This window comes from Pteropus vampyrus, unplaced genomic scaffold (assembly GCF_000151845.1).
Source record: "Pteropus vampyrus isolate Shadow unplaced genomic scaffold, Pvam_2.0 Scaffold78, whole genome shotgun sequence".
NCBI classification, from domain to species: domain Eukaryota; kingdom Metazoa; phylum Chordata; class Mammalia; order Chiroptera; family Pteropodidae; genus Pteropus; species Pteropus vampyrus.
Window position 1 is genome coordinate 3,745,402 of NW_011888859.1, and position 16,154 is coordinate 3,761,555.

The following is a 16,154-nucleotide window of genomic DNA, read 5'->3' on the forward strand; positions in this document are numbered from 1 at the left end:
TTAAAATACCGTGAAATTGACTATTGGCATGTAAAAGTGGATGTTGTAAAGCAAAAATGACGATGGAACTAATTAGTTGCTTGGTTCTACGAGGGCCATCATTCAGCTACCCCGGGCTGCGTCGTAGGCCTGAGTGTTGCCCATAACACACACCTATGCCCCCTCGCTGGGCTCATTGTCCTTGTGGGATCCAGTCCTGCCCGTTATATCTCTATGTATTTTATCACAGTGAGAAATCACCGTGAAGTCATAACACTTTGGTACTTGCAGGAATGAATTTCTATAGAAAGCAGCAAAGAGAGCAAATTTACCTTGTTTTGGATAGTAAGAATCAAGCAGGTCAGCTAAGCTTGTTTACCACTTTTTTTTTTTTTTTTTTTTTGCAAGGAAGCAGAATAAAGAGGAGGTCCCAGATGTGTTAGACAGCTATGACACGACTCATCCCAGGGAGCCGTTCTGACAGTGTCAGCTTTTATAGCTTAAGGGGGCCACGTCTGTGTGCGCAGGTGGCCTCGCTGGAGCGTGGCACTGCTTGTCCACAGCTGCTCTTCCTGCGGGTCCCTCTGCAACTGTGGTGCCCACCTCTGCTGGTCCTTCCCTGGAAGCTGCTTCCCGCCAGCCAGGAGGGAGCCACTGACCACTCTGGGAGTTCCTAGGGAGCCTGCGTGCTCTGCGCTCTGTGGGGTGAATCATTCTCTCCCCTCTCCAGGGAGCGCCTGGCTGTTACCGTCTGGCCCCTTTACTGTCCCATAGTAATGTGCTTGTGGATGGCTTCCCCAAACACTCTGCAAATGTGGAATTTACTTATTTTCTTTTTGAAGCAGTTGCATAACTGACAAGGGAAGTTAAATGTCCATGAGTGAACATTTCAGAAGGAAGTCCGTCCACTTTTAAGATTAGTGGAAGAGAAAATAAGGGGTAGGTAGGTGAGAGATTGAAAGAGAAGAGAGAGAAATGAGGATGAGTGTCATGTGTGCGTGATATCACGATTGTATGGGAACCCTGTGTTTGTGGAAATGAAGAGACGGGGCGGTGTGGTGACAAACACTCAGGCTTTGGGTCAGACCTGGGTCCGAGTCCTAGCCTGACCTTTCCAGGACATGTGACCTTGGGGGCAGCCCTCGGCCAGGCAGGCGTGGGCTTCCATGTCTCCTGTGGAGACACAGTTCTTCAGACGGCACCGTGGGATTGAGCCCCCTTTGCACTTGGCAGGTTTCACACATTCCCTCACCTTCCCTCCTCCTTCTCTTGGGCTTCTTGGGGTCACCTGCCACATAAACCACACCCACATCCTAGGCTCCGACTCTGCTTCTGGGGAGCCCAGAGAAAGACACCAAGCCTCAGTTTCTCACCCAGATGAGGCTCCCGCACTCGCCCTCATGGGTCGCTGGCAGGTTTGAGGGGATCCACGTCATCACTGCTCCTTATGTGGCAGGAATTTTGAAACTCTGATTCCCCTCCTCCCTCTCCTGTGCCTCTCCTGTACGGCCTGACGCTTCATTAAAAATGACTTCAATTTGCTTTGGTGATGAATTAGAAAACAGCAATCTCATTTCTTGCTTAAAAAAAAAAAGATAAAAATTAAATAAGATAATTTAAATGAGTTTGAAAAACAATTTTTCATATCACTTTGAGTTATACTCAAGAGGGGTCATTTCAGAGTCTGCCTCTCCCTAGATTTCAGGTTCCCTGGGCAGCACCAGAAGGCATGCTGGGACAGCTGTATACGTGGGGGATTGGTTCCAGGACCCTTTTGGAAACCGAAGTCCAAGAATGCTCAAGTCACTTACATCAAATGGCATAGTATTTGCATATTACCTACACACATCCTCCCGCATCCTTTAACTCATCTCTAGATAACTGGTGGTAATACCCGGTACACTGTAAATGCTACATAAACAGTCGTTACGCTGTATCGTTTAGGGAATAATGACAAGAAAAGGTCTGTACACGTTCAGTACAGACGCAGCCCTCATAGGCCTAACTACACAGTCTATGTCAGCAACGACGTAACTTTTTTCCCCAGTGTTTTCAATCTGTAGTTGGTTGAATCCGACCATGGGGAACCCAGGGATGGGGAGGGCCGATTGTACTTGAAAAGAAGGAAGGCTTTCCCATTTTGTTTTCCAGAGAGGCCAATCCTCTGCCTATTAATGAAAACCAAACAGTTGGCTCTCTGGAAGAGAAGCCCTATTTTTTATACAGAGGAAGAAGAAGCCCTAAGCAGTCATTTTGGGTGTTATCTTGACTAAGTGGACTATTTACTGTCCCCCCTACTGGATGCTTAAAATGTGTAAGGCCCTGGGAATAAGCTACATAGAATTCAAGGCTATGGTCTATTTTTGGCTTGGTCAGGTGTCCAGAAATTAGTATTTGCTAGCTTTAGTCTCTTAATTAGGTGTGACCAAAACAGCACTCTCATTATTTATATGTTTGACTGGAAGAAATCTTGGCCACAGTGGCAAGTCCCAAGGAGCCAGGGTTGCTGTTCAGGTTCTGTACTTTTCTAGAAAAGAAGCATTCTACTGGGATTAGAGACTCATCAACATATGTAACGTTTAGGACAATGGTCTTCATATTTTGTGGAGTGTGTGACTTACCTGATGAGCTTGTGCACATGCCCATCCCTGGGACCTGCTGTCAGAGAGCCTCCTTCAGGAGGGCTAGGGTATTGCAGGCTCTGTTAACCAGCATTCGTCACACTGCCCCTGTGGCGGTTAGTCTCAAGGTGGGGCTGAACCTGAGCAAAGGACCTACCGTTTCTGAACCCTTCTGTGCCAAGATTTTGAGGATTAAATGAGATAAAGTGTAAAATTGTCGGTAAATCGTAGCTATTGTGCTTGTGTGTTGTTAGTCTTTGCATTAGGGGTTATATGCCCCGAACCTGCACCACTGTCCTAAGTGTCTTAGAATACAGCCAGTTGACTTGTTAGCCGACCTCATTCGTTCCTCAGGAGACACTGTCCCATCTGGCAAATCGAGTGCACTGAGGAGCGAAGAACTTCCGGCAGTCACTGGCTTTGCTCTATTAAATTCCTGTGTTTCCCTAGAAATGAATGACCATTTGATTCTTACCTTTAAGGGTTTGAATTTCTGTCCCAGCATCCACTGTAGAGAGAGGAAATGTCCATGGGCTGTGTTTGACTTGGTCGGAAATATCATCTGTAAAGACTTTTTATAGAGAGATTTAATTTTGCCACTGGAATTCCCCAAAGAGGCGGGTGTTATTTTTAAGCCAACAAGGCAAGCATTGAAGGGATCGGAAGCGCCAGCCCTGTTTACTCTGAGCTCCCATTAACGCTGTTTTGGTGATTTAAGTAGGAAAATCCCTTTTCTAGTGTATGCCATCTTTTGAAAAATTCCCAAAGCTTTTCATCGGGCATGGGGTTCCTGAACTAAGTCTTGCTGGGCGCACTGAACTTGTTGTGCCATTAACGTAGTTTCCACCTATAAACAGCTATTAAGACTGCGTCGTTAGGATTGGGGGTTTATTTCACAGGAGACAAAATAGAAAAGACCTACGTCCCTGCTCTCACTTAGACACTATCAACCCAGCAAATGCTTACCCGATGATGAAGGTAATTGCAGCCTGAGGTTCTTTTTTTAATCCCTCATCACTTTTGAGTCACTCTCTTTTTAAATTGATGTATGAGTAGTGCGGCATCTCAAACTACCAGAAGCCACTTAGATGCAAATTTGCTCTTTGGAACGAATCGCGCCCCCTACTCCCCGCCCCCCGGGAAAGTATGTGTCCATGATACACCTTCTCACCAGGGAGAAGAGTTACAGAGCCAGCTCTGATGTGGCAAACCCACTTATTTCCTGTTTATGAGAGTGAGGGCATTTTGCCTTCATAGCTGGGGTTAGGATGACTAACGGCATTTAGCTCAGAGAAAGCTCTGTTTGTGTGTAAATCTACCATTCCGGAGTCTGTCGGACTGACACCCCAAATTCTTAGATGTAAAAACATATTAAAGTTGCTAACGGTGGTTGCTGCATTTAAACAGTTTTTTAAAAAAATGTGATTGGGAAATACTCATTTTATCTGAACACAGGGATCTTTGGTCTCAGAATTATTCGTTTCTTATAATGGTGCTGAATGTAGTTTTCAGTCTCATCCATGGATGTGAGCATGTGGCTTTCTGTTAGCAGTGGAGGGAATTGAGGTGCTGGGATCTCAGTTCCCTTATAAAACTTAGTGTCATTCGGGAAATCGGTTCCCTTTTTCTCATTCTCAGTCATTCATGTATTCACTTGTTTATTTAACGAAATAAACAATAACATTTCGTTAAATGTCGCTGGTACATAAAGGGGATTAGACATTATGTTCTACCCTCAAGAGGCTTATAGCTGAGTGGGAAAAGTAAAACACTTGTAAGTAATAGGTCATTGTTTAAAAACTAAACTTTGCCCAGAAGAGAGGTGTGAGATCAGAGAGAGGTTTCTGGAAGAGAAAAGTCAGGTCAAGAGCACTTGATCTGAGCTGCAGGTGGACAGCTTATAGAACAGAAGGTGTGTGGTAGAGGTGGGGGGCAGGGGGCACAACCTGGGACACAGCGGCTGGAAGTAGAGGTCACCTGGCTTATGCGTGAAGGTAAAATGGGAAATACAGCTGGAAAATTTGCTGGGGACAGACTGTAGAATAAATTAATAAATAAGTTAATAAATATATCCTGACTTTTAGGAATTTATAAAATATCATGGCATGTATCTGGAAAAAAAAAATAAAAGTAGCGAGTATTGCATGATTTTCCCCTGCCTTATATCAAATACAGAGGATTTGGTCACTTTGGGACCACTGAGGTGTGGCTTGAGATGCTTCCAGGTAGATATTGTGACGTTGCATGTCAGCCCTTTTATTCTACTACTGTAGCATCATTCCTTTTGGACGTAAAGCATCGTTATTTTTCATGACCAGAAGTCCGATGTAAAATAAACACTCAGATAAATGTTTTGGAGGAACGAATGAATTATTGCAGGTGCCCTGTGAAACCTAAGTGCTCCTCAGCATCGCAAAGCCATATCCTTTAACGGCTTGGTCCTCACAGGTCACCTTTAGGGGCAGCAGGCCCTGCTGGCTGTGGTGGGGACAGGTAAGGAGACTCCCAGTAGCAAAGAGGATAATGTAGGAGCCGAGAGAGAAGCTGGTCAAGTTTGCCAGCACTTAGAGTACAAAATAGTCCTGAATTAGCTCTCCTATGTTAAATGCAAATACATCTTTCAGGTAAGAACTTACAGAATTTCTCTGAAAGACCACGCTGAAATTTCTATTGGATATGTCACTTTTAATAGCCACCTGAGAGTTTGAGATGACTGGGTCAAATATACTCACCTGTGTGTACAAAGCGAGCCAGTTCTCCCAAGTAGTAGGTCTGTGAAGCTGTGTTAGCTGATGGAAAAAGGAACTTTATAGCCTGTTACATAAAAGGGGGAGAGGATCTGACTATGCCTGTGGATATTATGAATACTGATCGCCAAATGATGCTTGTCTGAGTCCCCATTTTTGTTCCCCTTTTGTAATGGGCTTAAAAATGAATGACATTCCTGACTTCTTCCTCCCTAGGAGGGAATTGAGACCATCAGGATAGACCAAGTGCGGTATCTCCGTGTCAACTGTCACTTCTTGAGACAGCTATATTGAGACTCTATCTTTAATTTTGGGAGTTGATAATACATGTGCATGGTACATAAATTAGCAGTATAAAAGGTTAAACAGTGATACATACATTCCTCAAAGCGATATAATTAGGAGCATGGACACTAAGCAGACAACCTGGGTTCAAATCCTAGCTCCAGGTTCATTCACTTATTAGCTGTGTGATCTTCGTTGAGCAAGTCACTTAAGCTCTCTGTGCTTGGTTTTTGCAATGGTCAAAAAGTCTAGGATTTTTATAGGATTAATCAGATAATCTTCCCGGGACATAGTCAAGGCCACATAATTGTTTGTTAAATAAATAAAACAGAGGAATTTCTCTCACCCTGTCCTTAGCCACCCAGTTTCTCGTCCAGAGGTCATTGCTGTTCTGTCTCTTTCTCATCCTGGTCTGGAGACTCTTCAGTGTTGGAGAAAGTGGTGGGGTATTTTTCTGCTTTATTTTTACTGCATCATCTTAGTACATGGCCGAGGTAGGCAGAATACTGGCCCTTCCTCCACGAGTGTCTACAGCCTAAACCCCAGAACCTGTGAATATGGCAGAAGGATCTTTAAAGATACGGTGAAGCTGAGGGTCTTGAGATGGGGAGGCTGTGCTGGATTGTCTGGGTGGGCGCAGTGTAGTCACAAGGGTCTCGATAAGCGGGGGCAGGAGAGTCAGAATCGGGAGAGGTGACGATGGAAGCAGAGGTCGGAGTGATGCGGGCCCCTGAGCCAAGGAAAGCAGGTGGCCTTTGAAGATTCTCCCTTCGGGCCTCCAGGTGGAGTGCAGCCCTGCCGAGCCATTTCAGTCTTCTGCCGCCTCCACCCCGGAAGTGTAAGATGACGCGTATGTTTATGTGACAGCAAAGATGCAGAAATGAAAATCCACAGTCCCCATCTCCAGGCGCTGGCGTGGGGAGGGGCGGGCGTTTGGACCGGCAGCAGTCACAGTCACCATCACAACTGATCTAGTTCCGCAGTTTCTAAACCTGTTGGTCTCCAGGTCCGTACCTGTTAAAAATTACCAGGCGCCCCAGAAAACTTTAGTTATGTCGGTTATATTTACTGTATGAGAAATTTGAGAAATTTTAACAAAATGTTTTTTAAAGGGACAATAATGAATCCGTTTGATATCAGCACAGTAAGCATATTTTTAATGAGCTAGTTCTGCAAACTAAAAAGTCAGTGAGAAGAATAGTACCGTTTTATATTTTCTTGCATATCTCTGTAGCGTGTGCCTTAATAGAGAACAACTGGATTTTTATATCAGCTTCTACATTTAATCTTTGTAATGCATATTTCGGTGGAAGTCATTTGAAGAAAATCCAGCCTCATGTGGATATGTAGTTGTAAAAGGGAGGAATATTTTAATAGTCCTTTCAAATAACTGTGGCTCTTCTTTTTGAATATTACACCAAAACTCAACAAGTGGTAATTCCTTCAAGGTGAGTTGGGATGTGGAATCTGAAACATTGTTGATGGGCTTTTCTTGGTTACGTTGAAATCCATTAAAAAAAAAAAAACATTCGCCTATCTTTGCATTGATCCACTACTCTTGTATTATTTTGTAACATGCAGTGGTTATTTGGAAAATATTAGGTCACTAAGTTATGCGGCTTTTCCTAATATGGACATTTCATTATGCATCATTAAAAATCATATTCATTAATATCATTGGCAAAATGTCGAAGTATTGGGAAGTTGTCCAGCTCACGGTGGTGGAAATAAGTTTTCCAAGATTCAAATTTTTGCTGGAAAGTTTGAATTATATCTACAAATACTGTCAGCTTCCCCTCCCTTGGAAATGACAGGCTCGCTTTGTTTATTTTATTTATTTATTTATTTGTTTGTTTGCTTGCTTGCTTGTTTATTTGTTTGTTTATTCATTCATTCATTTATTCATTTATTTTAGGCGAGGCAACCCTTGGTTGACCTCACAGATTGCAAGGACCTTCTCAGCTTATAATCCCTTTTTTTATTTTTTATGCCTACAGCACCTGGTCTTCCTAGGTGGTCTCCCATCCAAGTACTAACCAGGCCCGACCCTGCTTAGCTTCTGAGATCAGACGGGATTGGGCTTGTTCAGGGCGGCATGGCCATAGACTGCTTTGTTCATTTTGAAGAAAATATTTCCTGTCAGTTGTTTTCTTGAATAACAATTGTTTTGTGAGAAATGTAGCTAGTTCAGATTGCAGCGGAAGCACAGAAGCGCTTGTCCTTGAAAACAACCCTCGCAGAGGATCTGTATCGGTGCTTCCTGAACATGTTTCTAAGAGTTGAGATTTAGTGAAGTCAGTCATGTTTCCTGCTTCATTGAGGACGTTCTTAAGTGAACCTGGCACGGTTCTCGATGAAGGCATGTGGTGACAGAGAACCCATCATGACTGGTACACTGGGTGCCACTGTCTCGATGCGTGCTGCGACACCGGCAGATCTCCCAGCGTGGCCTCACGCCATCAGTGCAAATGTACTCAGAGAGAAACAGACGAATGACACTTAGCACAATTATAAAAATAACTTTGAACTTGTAGTCCCTTTAGAAAGGATCTCGGCGGCCCCAGGAGTCTACAGACTATATTTTCTGCAGGGTTGTCATAGCACACACAAGGAGCGGCAGTCCAACAGGAGCAGACGGCTCAGGTTGCAGGTCCTCACGGCCACTTTGGAGGGATGGTCTCACTTGTGTTAAACCCCGAAGAAAGCGGAGCGTATTCTAGGCATAGAGAAGCTGTGTGTGTGTGTGCATGTGCGTGTGCGTGTGCGTGCGTGTGTGTATGTGTATGGGGAGTCTTGCTGTGGGGAGGTGTATGAGTAAGACAGGGTTGTTGGAGGGTCAGGTGCAAATAGGGAGGAGAGAAAGATGAGACTGGACAGGTAAGCAGGGGTCAAGTCCCAAAGGGTCTTGTGCGCCAGGCGGAGAAGCCTGAGTGATGAGGATACACAGGGACGTGGTGTTGGGGACATCTTCGAAGCTACTGATGGTCCGATTGAGACATGGTGGCGGCGTCGGCCAGGCTCAACTGAGGTTGAGGGGTGGGTGGCCCTGTGGCGGCAGTCCTGCATTTTCCTCTGCAGCGCGTAGGGGTGTCCTCCCTCAGCACAGCAGCGCTCTTACCTGCATTTTATCACCAGTGAGTCACCAGACCTAAGTAGAGCCACTCAAGAAATATTAGCTTGAATGTATGAACAAATGCATGAAAGAAATTCTCAGAGCTTCCATTGCCAACATTAACTTTAATTTTCAACAAGGTGTTAACACGTACGCTGTATCTAAAATGTGGTTTGTTCAAAGAGCAGAAAATAACCCCGTGGCTAAGAAGGAAACATGGCTTTATTTAGGAGGTTGACTCTGGTGCAAACAGTTGGACTTTGAGAAACCTTTTTCCCTTGGAGTTGGGCAATGAACTACTGTACTTAATTTTCTTCTTCTTCCTGCAACGAGACCTGCAGTTTTCTACCCATTATTCGTGAAGAGTGTCCTGAGGCCCAAGCTGGGAAACAGAAAATATTGTTTTCTGTTTCATTTCCCTTTTGTTTAGTCATTGAACAAATATTTAGTGACGGCCCGCCTTGTCACGCATCATTATGGGAGTGCTGGGGACACAGTGAACACAAGGTAAAAAATCCTTGCCCACATGGAGCTTGCATTTTAGTGCATGGAAATATAGTGAGCGGTAAACATAGTGAATCAGTGAATTATAAAGTCTGCTGGAAGGGGACGGGAGGGTTAGAGGTTGAGGGGGGCAGGGTGCAGCTATAGATGGGGCAGCCAATGGTCATCTGTAAGATGGAGACATTGGAACAAAAACTTGAAGGTGAGGGACGGGGCCGTACGGATGTCTGGAGCAAAGCTTTCTAGGTGGAGGGAACAGTCTCCAAGGCGAAGGCTCGGCGCATAGTCCGATGTGCCCGGGGAGGGGCGATGCAACGGGGCAGTTGTGCAGAGACCGGGGAGGTCGCGTGAGGCCTGAGCAGGGAGCACTTCATCGTCCAGTTCAAAGTCTGACGTTTATACTGAGGGTAACAAGGAACATCCCACGGATTTGAGTAGAGAAGTGACGTGAGCCGATCAGGATTTTTAAAGCATCACTGGCCGCTGAGAACAGGAGGCCAAGGAGGGGGCAGAGGCTCGTGCGGTGACCCCACCAAGGGCGATGCTGGCTTTGCCCTCGGTGGGGGTGGAACCTACAGGTCTCTAGGACTTGCTTAGAGACCAAGTGTAGGTGTGAGGGGAGAGGAGGCCAGGATGACTCCCAGGTCTGGCTGAGCAATGATGGAGAGGCTGGCTCTGGGCAGCTCTGGGGGACCCCAGGAGTTCATCTCAGCACATCTTGTGTTCCTCCTCTGGGTGGAGACTGTTCCCTCCACCTAGAAAGTTTTAAAATGACTTATCCTGAAAGCCTATCCAGAAACCCCCACAAAATTAATCTAAATTAACAACATAAAGGGAAAGGGAGGAGATGGGAGCGATGAATTGCCTAGTTTAAAGATTTCCACTCAGAGCGTAAGGCAGACATGTTCGTTTACAGGAGAAATCAATAACATTTGAAATACAAGTGCAGCAAATCAATCGCTTTCACTTCAAACTGTTCAGTTATGATTTATTACATCTTATAAATCTATTTCTGACCCTACAGGATTCAGCTCTGACTAGTCATTTATAAACTGTCCATTCTCGTATTAATCCTTTTTATCCTGTTCTGCTTTTTGGCTATTCCATCTTTAACATGTTATGGGAAAATCTGACAAAGTTCCAGTTATCCAGCTTCGTTACTTGCTAGGAGCGCTGGGAAAACGTACTTGGAAAGACACATGTGAACTCGTTAGCAGAATTAGTTTGTGTCTTCTGCGAGGAGCCCCACCAGCGGGCCCTGGATGGTGGGCAGGTCTGGACTACCTGGGACAGTTTATAGAAGGCCCATCCTCCAGAAGGCCCCAGTGGGCTTCCTGCTGGATTTGGAATTCCCAAGGAAGCTCTCAGAAGCTTCTATGTACAGGACATGGTGGTCTTAACTTTTCTACATTTACCTTTCCAACACTAGTTATTTATTCCTAAAATGACGTTTGTAAATCCAGCTCTGACTTCTGTGTTTCAGTCGGTGAAACATCATGCTTCTGTGAAGTCTGGGCACCTTTGCACAGTAGTGTTAGCATAATTATTTGAATTTTGTCAGTATTTTTTTTAAATAAAAATGATTGAGGAAAAGGGGCTGGCAGTGTTGATAAGAAGCCCAGCTTTCATAAGCTTGATGCCTGCGACCCCAAAATGCCACTCGTCAGGTGAGCCCTAGCCCTACTTGGATGGTCTCTGATATTCAGCAGGTCACTGTGACTTCACTGGGGAAGGAGAAGATTAAAATACATATCAGGTGTGTTTAAAAGGTGAGGTGTAAGTAGAAATTTTATAATCTGTTTAGATCCTAGGAATAGAAGTCTTTTCAGAACCTACAGCTCAATTTTCATGCCTCTCTTTTAGGACCGTATTCCACAAGGAGGGGGAGCGGGGCTCCCTGCATGTTATCTTGGAGGGATCGCGGGTTCCTCTTCTTTTGAACTCTAAACATATTTCATCTGTATACCTGATAGGGGAGTTAAGATTTATGGCCTTGCGATATCACTCTATGCGTTTGTCACGGTTTACCTACTAGATTGAAAATCTCGTGAAAAACAGGGACTCTGAGGACTACGAAGATGTACCGGACCGCAGCTAACGCGGTTCTTGGTGAATAGCAGGTGTTCCAGTCAAATATCCATTGACTGGAGGGAAAGTTATTAATCTCTTAACATCAAGTTAGCATTCCTGACAGTGGGTTCTGGGGGTAGAGAGAATCTTTTGAGCGCACCCTGGAGCTTCCCAGACTCCTTCATAAATGACTGCAAGGGGATTGTGCTGAGACGCACCCATGCGTCCCCATGTGTAGGGGACTCTGGGATGGCCCATGACTCTGCTTGGCTGAGATCCTTACACCCCAGCTCGGGTCCTCCGTCTGCTCTGCAGCTTTAATGGTCTGACCGGTGCCTGTGGAGTAGGATTATTTTGGCCCATAAATCAAAACCACAACTGGAAAGGAACAGTAACTTCTGTCTCACCAGTGTACGCCAGTGCTGATGTGAGATGTGTGTCAAGTTTGATTTGGGAGTTGTAACATTTATAAATGTCTGTCGATCTAGGGTAAGGGCATCCGGGTTCTAGCTCCTGGCCTCATGCTTGACCTTGAGCAGCTTCCTCGAAGTTCCTGTCTTCAACTCTTAAAACAAAGGATTGGACAAAAAAGTTTAGTATTTTTAATTTCTCTCTCTCAGATTCAGTTATTTAATATGATTAAAGCAGCAATTTAAATGGCCCTAGAAATCTGCATTTCTTACAAAAGTTTGTGAAGTGAAAAAAAGTAATGGATCAAGCTTTCCATTTTGTAGCAAGTCTCTTTACCTCTTTAAATAGAATCAGGTCTCGGCTGCCCTAGAAAAAGAGTTTAAGGCTTTGTAATAATAACAGGCTGTCTCAAACATAAAGATCACCAAGAACCTTAAAAGCATTAATTATCCCTTACATCACCCCAGTGGAGCAGAGATGTGTTATTATCATTTGACTTTCACAGCTGGGTAAATCAAGGCACAGAGACACATTGAGTTGCTAGTAACTTGGACAAGGTCATGGTGAGTGGTAGATAGGGCAAGAACTGTGTTGGCTTGTTTTTCCCTCCACAGAGGGAAAAATGTTGGGATTTTAACTACTTTTTTCTTTTCAAAGATTTCACTCTTAACATACCTAAAGTCAAACTCGGTGACAACGTGCCCTGTGGTAAAACAGAGTCAAGTGTAACTAGATGGGTGGTGGCTGACGGGCCTCGTCTCATCCGGGTTCCTCTCTGGGGGCCGGGGTGGTGACCGGCTCGTGATCATTTATTTGGGGTTTTCTCAGTCCAGGCAGAGGTCAAGTGTTTAGTCATAGTTTCACTATCTTTATTCTCGTGCCTTTTTTTTGTAAATTTACAGATTTTCATTAACCTGACAGTGCTGTGATTGTATGTTTTGTGTGATTTGGTTCTTTGGAACCCACTTTTCGTGGCGTTTTATACTCTAATTTCTGTCCTGTAAAATAGGCACTGACATTCTTATCTTAAAAATATATATATATAATTCACATACCATTAAATTCTTTAAAGTGTACAGTTAAGTGATTTTTAGTATATTAATGAAGTTATGCAACCAGCACCGTTAATTCCAGAACATTTTCTTCACCTCAAAGAGGAACCCTGTACTCACCAACAGTCACTCATAACTTCCCCAAACCCCCAGCCCCTGACAACCACTAATCTACTCCCCATTCTGTGCACATGCCTAATCTGGACATTTCACATATGCAAATGGAATGATACAAAATAGACCTTCGTGTCCGCCTTCTTTTATTTAGCATGATGTTCTCTAGGTTCATCAGTGTCCTAGCATGAATCAGTACTTCACTCTTCTTCATGGCTGAGTAATATTCTGTTTTATCCTCTTTGAATCCCACAGAACAGCAGCACTTCCTGAAAGCAGGTGTTCTGCAGGTGTTCTTTTTCCCATAGCACATTCCCTAATAGAATCTTGTGTGTACGTTTTTGTTCTTTTCTTAGGTTTCTTCTCAGAGTCTTTAAATAGATTTCCAACTAAGTAGTTCATACGGATTTTGAACTTAAATTCTACTTCATTAAAGTTCTTCAAGTGTCTGAAAAACAGTGGTGTCTGTTATATGCTCCTGAATGCAATTAAGTTTGACATCTAGTTAGTCTTCTTAGCTCTGGCGGGAATCAGTTTCTGAGAGAATCGAATGCTTTACCATCGACCTCGTATTTTCATCAGGGACCTCAGAAGGTACAATGAGAGGCCCTTTGCCTCCTTTCTGTGGGCTAACCACGTGCCTCTGTCACAGCCATAGCCCTCATGGAGAACGAGAATGAAGGTACACCCCAACTCTCTTCTCCCCTCTTCTAAGAAGCCCTTCCTCCGCTAGGTTGTAATCAGCATGGAGGGTGCCTGTAGCATATCTCTGCCCTGAAAACACTTGCCATATTCCTGTTTTTCTGCATAGTCTTTCAGACTCTGAGAATGTTTATCACAAGATAAATTGATTCAAATCATGACAGCCTGCTATTAAGAAACATTTCCTGCCAGGATTCACTTCTCTTTGTTTATCGCCAGACATCTCGCACTGTCGAGAACATCAGCAGTTGGCTGTGACCTCAGGTTAAGTGGACTTGGAAGGTTTATAAAATTTACATTTTTCTAGCTTGGTATTTATGCTGTGATAGAATTTACTTCTCTGCAGGCTTAACAATGACATTCAAACTGATGCTTTGAATTTTCTTGACAAGAGAATCATAACAATAAAGAAATATAGAGTCCCAGATATCTTTAGAAAAGTAGGTTAATCTTTATACCAGAAGCACATAATATTAATGGTGGTCTCTTTGTGAGTGGCGCAGTTTTGGACTTGAATAGCCTTTGAACTTGGCCAACTCAGAGTGATTTTTTTTCTCTCACTGAATAGTCCATCTGTTATTTCTGTTATTCCATTTAATTGGTTTTATTTTTATTTTATTTCGCTGACTGATGAAGAGTAATGTTTGCCTAGATGACAGAGCACTGCAAATGTGATTAATGAAAAATGTCACAAACCACTGAATATTTGAGTAAAAACATAAGAAAAATTTAGGGAAATATGAGTTAATTAAAAATAATCATTATACAAAGCTTGCAAATTTAAAAATCTTAGGAGAGTTTAAGTTCTGTGCAAATGAACTTAGTGCTCAATGTGCTCTTGACACCATGATAAAGTTTGTGTCATGAGCGTTAATGCAGAATTTTATAGTAGCGGGTGTAGCTTGGAAAACTAAAAAAAGAATTGTAATGTCATATTTACAAAATGCTGACTCCTTCCACTGGCAGCTTGGATTTACCAAGACCTTTGCCTTTTCGTAAAATTGCATTCACATTAAAAACAAACAAACAATAATAATAAAAAAAGCAAATAAAAAGATAAAAGAATTGAATTGGATAATTTCTGAGTTTCTTTTCAGATCTAAAATGTATTGATTCCCCACAAGCTGCTCACCTATGGAATTACATAGTGGACATTCTGAGAAACCGAATAGAGAAATCGAATAAATCAAGTAGATTAATAACAATTCACACACACTGTCATCTGAATGTAAGTAAACATAAAGCTGTTTGATGTCAAAGGTGTAGAGCTAACGTCATAGGGGATTATGTAGTCGAAAACTTAATTCATCCATTTATGATATACTTGTAACTTTTTTGCTATTTTAGATTTTTTTTTTAGTCTTCTTCACAGCATTGTTATAGTTTTCACCTCAGAGGGGGTCTAGGGGTTCATGATTTAATCGGCTAACCCATTTCTGGGCCCGAGATGACAGTCGCAGTTAAATATGCTGCACTGCGTGTCTGAGTGCTGTCTTTCTTCTCATTGCCGGTGAGCGCCTCTCCTCTTCCTTCCAGAAGCGAAGGAGCCAACCTTCCCTTTGCTCTTGCTCTCAGCTGTGTGCTTTTCGGTGCGTTTTGCATCCTCTGGTGTCACTGACCCTCCCAGAGGTAAAGTTGAGGTCCTGTCCACAGAGAGAGGGAGAGATGGCTCTTGGCAGAAGGAGTACTGCCCACCAGGGATATTTTGGAAGTTTATGGGTCTGTTTCTGGTTTTGATAATGAACTGGGGGAAAGTGGCATTTAGTGGTTGCGGACACGGTCGCCGGATGTCCTGCATGCTCAGGTGAATCCCTTGCATCACAGAATTCTTCCACTGGACATTCATGTGCATATTTATCTGAGCCAAAAACTAGCTCCATTTTGCAAATAAACACAAATTATCCCCCACCCCACACACAGCTTTAGGGTGCTTTCGGTCTTGTAGATATGCAACAACCCAATAAATCAAGGGGAGTTTGTCTTGTGTTTTGTTCAGAACTTTGTCAAGAGTTTTTGTCCTTTTGGAAAATCATGTCGCTGGTGGCAACAGCCCGTATGCATTTGAGTTGACACCAGGACACGCCGACATCGATGTGTGATGAAGCTGAGTCATCGACCGATTGTCTGTGGAGTGAGTGAGTGACGAGCTTCTGGACTGATTGCGCCCGAGCATCTCCATGTTGAAGCATTTTCTTAAATTACAAATTATTTTTCATTGACTTTTCTCCCTGTGTTGCCATTATTGCTTTGTGTGTGTGTGTGTGTGTGTGTGTGTGTGTGTGTGTGTGTGAAATTATGTGTGGAGGTAGCTTAAGAGTGAATTTTATTTCAGGATAGTAAAAGTATATATTATTATATAGATAGATACTTTAGATTTGACAGTGTTGAGAATCTGTGTGCTGCAGTGCACGCTTAGAAGCATGAAAAACATAGTGTAAAAATAATCTCCATCCTCCTGGCCCGTCCTTTCTGTGTACTTCAAGTGAATCCACAACCCACAAAGTGAGCAGAGCTTTTCCTGATGCTCTGACCACCAACGTTAGTTTCTCAAAAAAAA

At 43.5% G+C, this 16,154-nt stretch overlaps 1 protein-coding gene and 1 pseudogene across 1 annotated transcript in view; one reads left to right on the forward strand and one right to left on the reverse strand.

Moving 5' to 3' along the window:
- TIAM2 (T cell lymphoma invasion and metastasis 2) overlaps window positions 1-16,154 on the forward strand; it is a 129,948-nt gene that overhangs the window by 70,720 nt on the left and 43,074 nt on the right. The window lies entirely within an intron of this gene.
- LOC111741453 lies at window positions 7,621-7,739 on the reverse strand (annotated as a pseudogene).